The sequence below is a fragment of the Tenrec ecaudatus genome, chromosome 15 (assembly GCF_050624435.1).
Source record: "Tenrec ecaudatus isolate mTenEca1 chromosome 15, mTenEca1.hap1, whole genome shotgun sequence".
NCBI lineage: Eukaryota > Metazoa > Chordata > Mammalia > Afrosoricida > Tenrecidae > Tenrec > Tenrec ecaudatus.
Window position 1 is genome coordinate 82494545 of NC_134544.1, and position 11125 is coordinate 82505669.

The 11125-nt window shown below is 42.4% G+C and overlaps 1 pseudogene; it reads right to left on the bottom strand.

Moving 5' to 3' along the window:
- Nucleotides 1-4537: 4537 nt before the first annotated feature.
- On the bottom strand, nt 4538-5342 carry LOC142427550 (regulator of microtubule dynamics protein 2 pseudogene; annotated as a pseudogene).
- Between the last annotated feature and the right edge of the window lie 5783 nt (nt 5343-11125).

Genomic DNA, 11125 nt, shown 5'->3' on the forward strand with positions numbered 1-11125 from the left:
GGACAGAATATTCTGTGTAGTCTTCAGGTTGTATCTACTTCTTATCCTCTCTGGATAGATGATGAGTCATTTTGTTTTTAATATATCTCATACACAAAAGTCGTTTCCAAATATGTTGTTTTTAAAAATTTTTAAAACAGTTTTATTGGCATATAATTCACAAAATATACAAATCAATAGTTCAGTCATATTTTTAACAGTTTTGTTTCATATTATTCACATATCATACCATTCAATAGTTTGATCACATCATGAAGAGTTGGAGAAAAAAAGAAGAGTTGTACAATCATCACCACAATTTAAAAAAAAATCATTTTATTGGGCCTCATGCAACTCTTATCAAATCCATACATACATCAATTGTGTAAAGCACATTTATATGCGCTTTGCATATGCTACCGCCTGAATCTGTATTCCTGTCTGGTCCTGCTGTGCCCAGCCATGGTCAACCCTACTGTGTTTTTCGACATAGCCGCTGATGGCGAGCCCCTCGGCCATGTCTCTTTCCAGCTGTTTGCAGACAACGTTCCAAAGACAGCAGAAAACTTCTGCGCTCGGAGCACTAGGGAGAAAGGTTTTGGTTACAATGGTTCCTGCTTCCACAGAATCATTCCAGGGTTTATGTGCCGGGGTGGTGACCTCACACGCCATTATGGCACTGGTGGCAAGTCCATCTATGGAGAAATATTTGAAGATGAGAACTTCATCCTGAAGCACACAGGCCCTGGCATCCTGTCTATGGTGAATGCTGGACCCAATACAAGTGATTCCCAGTTTTTTATCTGCACTGCTAAGACTGAATGGTTGGATGGCAAGCACGTGGTCTTCGGTAAAGTGAAAGAAGGCATGAACATTGTGGAAGCCATGGAGCGTTGTGGTTCCAAGAATGGCAAGACCAGCAAGAAGATCACCATTGCTGACTGTGGACAACTCTAATTAAATGTGATCAGAATTTTCTGTTTTATCTTAAGCACCAGACCATTCCTTGTGTAGCTTGGGAAATCACCCTTCTACTCCCCATGTGCTGGCAGTATCAATTAATCTTGTGCTCTCACTCCAGTTCTTCGAGTTTTCTCTTTCCTTATTCCCCGAGTCCAGCTGGAAAGCAGAGTTACGTTTATGATTATGAAATAAAAGATAAACAATTAAAAAGCACATTTGTACATTGGTTGCCATCATCATTCTCAAAACATTTGGTTTCCACTTAAGCCCTTGGCATCAGCTCCTCATTGTTCCCTTCCTCCCTGCACACCTTCCCTCATGAACCTTGATAATTTATAAATGATTATTTTGTCCTATCTTGCATTATCCGATGTCTCCCTTCACCATTTATTTCCTTTTTTGATACACACTGAAAACAACAAATTTAATGAACACAAATTAGATATCCTTGAACCCCAAATAATAACAGACTCCAAGGGACAAAGGTGCAGTTTCTACATGAGCAGTTGTTTGGTTTAATTAATGGAGTGTGTTAAAGGTGTGGGGTTCATTAGAAGAAGTAGCTATGTTCACTGGTAGAAGACTGGATCAATTTTTCAGAGTGCAAATGAGTTAAGAGTCTCATTTAGATTCTCAACATCATCCAATGTTGGTCCAAATTTTTTGTGGGGGCTAAAGTGTGACCATTTGAATCAACATCCTGCATTATCAGAGAAAAGCCTGGCAGTTTGCCTCCTTAAATATCACAGAGTCACCTTTGAAACAGTTGATCTTGATACTTGATGCTGCCAGGTATCAAGACACACTGGAAAACAGTGGGCTCAAGATATCCAGACAAGGGATTTCTTTTTCAAGGACAGCACCCAATTCTTGTTCAGAAAAGACACATAAGTGTTTCCAAGTGCTCTGAGATTTCAAACAACATAGTAGTCATTGAGATGGGGAGGTCCATAGTAAGAGAAAATATTGGGACACCTAGAATTTGCACTTCTGAGGGTGAAGTAAATGGGTCACGATAGGTCACCACTTTCCAAGTTGAATATTGGCTGGTGAGACTGTTGTTCCTGGGGCTGAGAGCATGAGAGTCACACTCACATTTGACAAGAACTTCAATTGAGCTGAGCTCAAAGAGAAAGAAGAACCTTGGTATTGGCCCTCTTTCAGGATTTAGGAGAAGCAGCTCCATTATTCTGTGCCCAGTGATCGGTCAAGTTGATTGTTGACATCATTGAAGGCAGGAATTTACAGGCGTCTGAGTGGTACATAGCAAAAACTGAGTAGGTTACAAGGGACATGTAGTGCACAGCAACTTGGCTTGAGAATGTTTTCGAAGGCAAACACTCACTGGTAGGACTCTGCATAACCATGACCATGTCCACGAGATTCCCTGAGATGTCCAGTGACAGCAGGAAGGGGCGAGCATGCTCAGGGAATCAGGATCAAGTGGGGGTTCCAAGGTCGGAAGATGGGGTCACAGCAGCACCCAGAAGCTTTGACAGTATGCTGCATCTCAAAACTCCGAGGGACAGGGTCATCTGTTGACGATCCATCAGCAGGCAGGGGCTCAGAGGGAAGGTGCACAAGTGATCTTGCTGTGTGCCTCATGTCCCTGGACTCCCTGGACTGCTGGTGGGATTCAGTCCCAAGGGCTCCTAGTGCGACTCCCAATTGTGGAGGCTGGAGACACTGGACAGATGGAACTGAGGTGGGAAGTGGGGAGACACTGGATCCCGCAGGACTACTGACATTGAAGGTAGGGCCCTCAGGCTGCACAGCAGAGCTGCCTGCCCAGGAGGGATGTGTGAGACCAGGACACACCAGTGCACAGCCCCCAAGCCCACTGTGTTGCAGCCAGAGTCAGAGAGCAAGTCCTGGCCCTGCGTGAATTAAAGGACTGCAGATGCCCCTGAAGAGCTTGGGCTTCCTTCCAGGCCGTCCACTCCGGGCTGGTCAGTGCTGTGGGCTCCACGTGGTCCACGGAGGTGCGGTCCCTGCCCTGTTTCCACAGCTCATGGCGCCCAGGTTGCAGAATGCGCACGAAGGCGTCCATGGGAAATGTGACCCCAGCTTCCCCGCAGCTGCACTGAGAAGCAGCTTTACCGTAATTAACCCAGCGCAGGACGGCGAAATGGATGGATTCCGCACAGTTGAAACCGCGATGGAAGCCAGCGTGGGAGCCCTAGGGGAATGTGACCATGAACGCGCCTGCTTCCTGGGTGATCCGACCAAAGGGAATGCATTTTCCCTGAGGAGGCTGGGTGAGATGAGGGCCACCTTGTGCCACAGGAAGTTCTCTCGCAGACACTAGAACTGCCAGGGAGCTTTTCCAGGCGGGCTCCTTGCTCAGGGGGCACCGCATACCAAGTGTTGTGCTCCTTGAAGTGCAGGTGGGTGATGCTGTACAGGTCCTTGTCCTACGTGTGCCAAGCGGAGGTGGTCTTCCACAGGCCAAAGTACAGGGAGTGGGGATTGACGCCTTTGACAACAACTCCACACTCCTGCTCCAGGAGACCCTGGATCGTCCCCAGGTGTGTGAGGTTCCAATGCTCTGTCTTTTCACCAAATAAGGAGCCGCATACCTTAGCCCCATAAATGGGAGAATGGTACAGGCAGCTCTTCCAATATGTTCGCTCCAAATCCTCAACATCCCAGTGTGTGGGAGTGCGATGTCTGTCAGTGTTGGCCAAGTGGCGATGCTCCTTTACGGTCATTGATTTCTTCGTTTTATGGTCTTGCAAAAAGACACCTGCCTGCCCCATAGCTACCTGCTGAACAGGACTGGCTATGAGGTGGCATCCACATTGTCAGTTCTGTCTGGCTGTTCACCCTTCGGTGTGATTATCTTTGCCAGGCCTGCATGGTGGGCACCTTGGTATTCCATATAAACAATATATTTGTTGAAATCCTTTCAATTCTTCCATGAGGGGCCAGAAAATCATGATTTTAAGACTTGTGTTCTGGCTTTGATAATCAGGGGACTTCAGGCTGCAAAATAAAGTCATAAAACCCTGTTCTCATGGCCGTTCTGTGTATCTTGGAATTCTGGGCTTTTGTTTCTTTATCTCTCTGAAAATTTATTCCAGTGTATTGATTTCTCCGTGAGAGCAAATGTACTTCCTCCCGGCATGTTGATTCACTAAGGGAATTCTACTATGGTGGACAGCTATTGTTTTCCCCCAAAGAGACAGGACTTGTCCACATGGCGTGGTTTTTCCCAGACTGCCCCTGCCTCAGTATGCTGCTCTGGAAGGTTACTCAGTTGGAAGGGTATCTGTATTAGTTGATACTTAATTTCAGTTGCAATCATGTGAAATCTCCAATTCCACTAACAAGAAGTGCCTCCAGGGGTTTTTTAAAAAGTAAATCTAAAGAAAATAATTCAGAAACATTCAACATAAGTGAAGGTTTCCAGAAATGCAAGTAAAGAAACAATCTGGTAAAGAAAAATAGCATGAAGATGGTAATATCAAAAATAACAATGTAAAATATGAACCAAGAGAACTAGCCAAACAGACTCATTGACATCAGTTCGACCCTATAGGACATGGTGGAGATGTCTTTGTGCTTTTCTCTGGCTGTAACTCTTTTTTTTTTTTTTGGAGAGTAAGTTCTTTTATTTATCTCTTCAAGGAGGTGATAATATTTTCTGTTGCTTTCTGTATTTCTTTATCCTCTTTGGTAACTGAAGAAAGTGACAATCCCAATTTACAGAACTCCACAGCATCCTTCTTTTTATTAAGATCTATAGAGCACTTTGCCAAATATAAATAATTGGACTTGGAATAACCAGGATGCAGTTCTTCAGCCTTAAGGAAATTGTGCAAAGCTTCTCCAACGGTTGATGTTGGTACTCTTCCAAACAGAGTAATAGCCATTTTTTTCTCAATCCAGTTAAGTTTTGAGACAGTATAGCAGTATCTTCCTTTGAGGTAATACAAATGGGGTTCTTCAGGTAGTAATTGGATTGCTTTATCAAGATGTTCCTTGAAGCGATGGCCATAGTTGACTTTGTTTTGCAAACCCTCAAACTCATATACATAGCCGCACAAAATTGCAAACCACATATGACAATATCCATTCGTGGGTGCTTTCATAACACCTTTTTCACCCAACGTTTTTCCAATATTAGCATAATGTTTCTTTTCTTGTACATTTGTAGATAAATCATACATGTCCGTGTAAGCACGAGTTAGCCGCCAAATAAACTCTATTTCTTCTTTAAACTTTTCCTTATGGTCACAAAGTAGTTCAAAGCTCTCCACCTTGCCAGACTCGGTCGTACGTAAGTGATCTGCCTTCTGCAGAAGGGCTTCTAAGGTTAATTTCTCCACGTGTGCGTTAAATGCCTTAGGGACCGGAAAGCCCTGCTCTTCTGTGTCAGTATTCACGGTAACATACATAGCCACACGCAATGACGCAGAATGCAGGAAGATCACAGGCCAGCGAGTGCAGAGCTGTGTGGATCCAAGCTCAGCAGGAATACGGCAGGACCAGAAGCTCTAGGGCCAATGATAGAGTCCCAGCAATCAGGAAGGTGAAGGGGCAGAGAGTGATGTCTCTAGTGTCTCACGCTCTTGGTTTCTCACACCCTGGCTGTAACTCTTTTTTAAAATTTTATTTTAGCCCATTATGGTTTGTTCTCTACAATATTTTGTTGGAGTTCAACGATTTGCACTCGTAAGCTATATAGCCAAGAGGCAACAGAGTGTAACACAGAGACTTATTCTGAAGTCTTTGTACTGAATGCCATACAAATCTGCTTCGGAGAAATAGATGTAACGAAACAAAACAAACACATAACTTCCAAGGTTCCAAAAACCCAGCAGAAAATAACAATTTAGTGTATTTGTGGGTGTTAACATATGGAAAACAGATATTGTGCAAATCTTAAATTGACACCCAGGGCTTCTTTTGTATAGATATTATAACAATATGCAGTACTTCACCTACAAAACTTTCTTGTTCAAAGGTTCTCTAACACGAGTGGCTTTATTATGCAGAGACAACGTTTTAAGAAACTCACAGTGGAAACAATCCAGTATCGACAAACCCTAGTGATCAAACACAATCCTTTTAATGTAAAGTGAGGACAATATATAGAGTATGTCCTAGCTGTGGGTATTATGAAACATCCCAATTTTTCAGACCAAAAGGCACTCACAGCAAAGGATGATATAAACTATGAACCAAGCCAGCAGTCAGATTGGTTCTGTGAAATCTGATTACCTACTGTTCAGTTTATGCAGCTCAAGGACAAAGGTAACACTAAGCAGAAAACTCACTTCCTTCCATCTACAAATCATATATGTATCTGGACACCCTCATGACTGATCTGGTCAAGCAGGTGGAAGGCAGTTCAGAGCTGTCATCTCCCTAGCAGAGCTGCCACATGGATAATCCAGGCTTCTGTTTTTCCTGAGAGCAACCTGCCATACGTGTTTCTGAGGTGTCCATCACTGTACACTTCCAGACCAGGCACTGTTCAGGACTGACACAGAAAGCACCATTCCTTACAAGTATTTTCCTTGGCCAGCTCTCAAATCCCCTTGGGCAAGCAAAGGGGGAAAGAGCTTTTCCATTGCTGTCTTTTTGTGTGGGAGCAAGAGGAAAAGTGGACGGAATAAGGCTTCTTCACTCCAAAAGCAGGAGGCCACTTCAGTGTGGTGCTGGGCTCAAACCAGCCTATTTCTTGTGCACTGATTTTAACATTTCATTTTCTTAAATGGCAGGTATCCTACCACACCCTCACCAAAATAAAAAATGAATTGTACACTGGTGAAGACAAATAGGTAAACATTTATACAAGAAAATATAGGCTTAAAGAGCATGGCACTATAAATGCTCGCATGGCCAGTCTCACTGAGCGTGCTCAGGGGTGAAAGTTGAGCACTGGGTTTTTTGCTTTTAAAAAAGTTTTAGAACCTAAACACAACTCTAACACAGAACATTTGAACATTTATGAGTCTACCCCTATGTACTAATACTGTTGTACAAACCAAAGGTGGATGGTTTAATTCAGAGCCAACCATCCATACATCAAACCATGGTGTAAGACTGACTTAATATTTTCAGCATCAGGAAATCTTGATACAATCCCTTCATCTTCAAAAGGGTTTTGATCAACCTTACAAGGGGAAGGTGGCAGGATGTGAAAACCCAGCAGTTAAGACAGGTGACATGACACAGGTTTCTCGTTTATCAGCCTTAACCTTTCTGCATCCTTGTCAGAACAGCAGAGCACAGTGTCAAGAAGATCCACTTACAGTCTCATTGTTACCAAAAACCAAAGACACTAATGCCTGGAACAGAATGCTCCTCAAATTGTACCCATTTTCTACATTCCTGGCAGGAGGAATCTCAAAGGAGCTCCTTTGGCCCATTTCAGAAAGTCACACCTTGTCCATATAAACTTTAATATACCAATCATTGTGTTCATTGGGTTGATGTCTGATCCATTTTACGAATTCTCTAAACATGTTGCTGAAAACCAGTAATAACATCCTTGGGATCCTTTCTTCAAACTGGCTACATCTTCCCATCAATCAATTTAGCAGTGTCTCTGTTAAGATATATCCAAAGCATCTCTCAAGTCCCTTCGTTCTACGAACTCTGCCACCAAATTAGTGAAGAATAAGCCAGACAGGAGATACTTGCTGACAGACGTGGAAATTAGCAACAACGGCAACAGGCAATATGTCACAAGAAGGTTGAATTACCTTGAATGAGTTTAGGAATTTTCTCTGGTGCAGTGGAGATTTCCAATACTTTAGACAAGCTGAAGAGTCACCTTGTTAATTAACAGCTTTGTTTTAAAGTCTTGTAAGAACCCCGCTGTTTAAAGGTCTTTCAGAATGCTTGCCTGAAAAGAAAAACGCTTGGAGGTCCTGAATTCTTCCCTAGAACAATGTGTCCTTATGAAGGTCAATCCAGCTGCTTGTTTGATCTCTGCTTTCTGAGAACTGAGATCCAGCTATAGGCACTGCTCCCAGAAGAGGATTTGAGGTGTCCGGGTGGTAAGGAACAGACATCTCCTTCACACGTGTGCAGCAATGACATCAGGTCCTCCTTTGGGCATCTCCATTCCATTCCATTCCTCAGCAGGCTGCACAACACTCTAAATAAAGAATGCTACAAAATTGCAACTGACACACGAGGTTGTGTCCTCAATTGCAATTCATTCATTTGCATGGGGAAGACATCTTTGAAATCATTTCTTGAGGTAGTTCATCTGCCTGGATTAGTGAAACATTCTGTTGTGTGACCGTGGCTTTATATACGGATCAATCTGTTCTAATATCTTCTCTAGAAACAAGATAATTCACATCCAGAAAACCTGAAACACAAGTGAGTGTTGGTTTTCTTTCTGGTGGACATTTCCAGAGAAGAGTGTCTTAGGGATTCAGAGACAAGTCTAGTGATACTCCACTTGAACTGCAACTGTCCTTTTTCCTTTAGGTCAATCGCTGGTGCAGTTATAGGGATGGCCCCATCCCCATCCCAACACCCAACTTACTGCTGTTGAATCAATTCAGACTCATAGAAACTGTACAGGATAAAACATCATTGCTCCTTTGGATTTCTGAGACTGTAAAACCTTCCATGAACAGAAAGCTACATCTTTCTCCTGAGGATTAGATGGTGTTCTTGAACTTCAGAACTTGCAATTAATAGTCTATTGTGTAATTCACACCATTGGATCTCCTAGGTATGGGGTGGTGGTGTAGTTTTGGCCTTTTTAAAGACGGTTCTATTTCATTTTTTAAAGTCGATAAGTAATTTCTTTTAAACTTTGTTCAGTAATTTCCTTGTCCTTGAAGAGAGATGCTGGGACCTTGTTCAGAAGTTACTTATAATGATAACTGCATTATAATTATAGATTGCTTAGAGTGTGTTATTTTCACAAAGTTGAGTCTTCCTCTTCATGAACATGGTCCAGTATTCTAATTATTTGCTTTTCTTTTGGTACCTTGTAGTAGTGTTTTTCTTAAAGGCTTCTTTCTACAAGACTTGTTTTTCTGCTTAGGTTTATTCTATTTTTTCTTATCTTTTAGGGGGCTATTGTAAGTGGCATTATTTTCTGATTTCCTTTTTAGAACTTTCAATAATTTTATTCTAGGGCTTTTGGATTTTCTGTGATTAGAGTTATCATCAGCAATTACAGAGTTTAACTTCTTTGTTGCCATTTTGGATGCAGTTGGTTTACATTTGTTGATTGATAGCTATTGTTAACAGTTTGTGTTAGTCAGGGTTGGCTATAGAAACAAATTCATAGACACTCAAAGCTGTTTAAGAAAAACCTTTATATAAAAGAGCAATTGTATATTGAGAAAACATCCCAGCCAAGTACAGATCAAATCCATAAGTCCTATATTAACCCATATGTCCAATGCCAATCTATAAATTCCTCTTCAGACTCATGCAGCACATGCAATGGCCCTGATTACAGGAAGATCAATAGGCCAGTAGGTGGAAAGACTTGTCGATCCAGTGGCAATGGAAGCATCTGAATGCTGGCAGTGGTCTCTACAGGCTCTTCCAGCTGCAGCACTCTAGTGTATCTTCATGTGTCTTATAAGCAGGAATGCCTCATAGGAAGTGTGGGTGAAAGGTCAGCCCCCCCCAACTAATCATGGGTTTTATAGGTACAATTGTACAGGTGAGGTATATAAAGATTATAATAAAGTCATAGAGAATAAGGAGAGATTGAAATAATGGAGTCAGACACATTTCATGGTAGTATGCTCATCTCAGCCCCAATTGGTGGCCCAAGTGGAGATGGGAGACAGGAGGGCAGGAAGTAGGGGGAGGGGGAGGAGGAAAAGGGGAAAGGAAATATTGGAGTGGCGAGACAGGGAGAGTGAGGGGAGAGAGCTTTTTATTGCTAACCCAGGTTTATATATCTTTTTTTTTGAGGGGGGCATGCAAGGCCCCTAATTATAGGTAAAGGCATGCATTACAGGACAGGGTTGTGCTATAGGTAATACAGTATTGGGAGGGGGTGGCCTAGGGGTACATACCTAAAGGAAAAGGAGAGATTAAGGGTATACATATGACAGGATGGGCTGATTGTAGATTCAGGATGGCAGCCTAACTTTGGATGTCACCTAGCAGATTTGACCTGTTCTCTGGCTCTCCGTGGAAACCATTATCATTAGGGTGCGAATCCCACCCACAGTGTATCAGAGACCTTCAGGGAGTATATCTCTAGAAGCATCTGACCTCCCACCATGTGCTGGAAAATAGCCTCAGTATGTAGCACATCTTTGGGGGAGACAAAGCTCGGGAAGTTTTTTGTATCCAGAAGGGAGTACGTGTGTATCCCACCTCCAGCAAGCTATTTATTTCCATACTGTTACCAAATGAGGTTATCAAGCTGCGACCTGATTGACAGGCTAAATTCTACCCCTTCACTTTTAACATACTCAAGTGGACAGCAGATTATGCAACCACCACAGAGTTTCAGCACAATATGAAATAAGATTGGTATTTAATGATATCCTTATTTGATTCCAATTTGAAAGGTGAATGCGTGCACTTCCTCTCCATTGAGTGCAATGTCTGTCATTGGCCTCGTAGTTTGCTATTTTAAGTCCTATCAAATCAGTTTGGACCCACAGCAACACTAGAGAAAACAGAATGAAGCATAGGTCTTGCTTCATCCTCACAGTTGTGATGCATGAGGCCTTTGGAGCAGTTACTGTGCCAATCTATCATATTAAAGGTCAGCTTTTTAAAATGACCTTATGCTTTATAAAGCATTATGTTCTTATCCAATTCTCATTCTCCTAACAAATATCCAAAGCACTTGGGATGAAGAAATCACCGCCTCACTTCTTTCTATTAAGCATCAGAAGTATACATCACCCAATGTATAATTATTTGTTCTTCTGGTGGTCCATCCTACCATCAAATTATTCCCCAGTACAATAATTCAAGTACATCATTTGATCTCTGATCTTTTTCATTCATTGTCCTTGTTTCACATGCACATGAGACAATTGAAAACCTCAGAGTTTGGCCAGGTACATCTGAAACCTCAAAGAGACATCCTTGCTCTTCACCTTTAAAGAGGTCTGTGCAGCAGGTTTGCTCAATGAAAATGCACCACTTGATTGACTCAAGCTTTCATGAATATTGATTGCAGATCCAAGCAAGATAATTTCAATATTATCTCCATTCATCC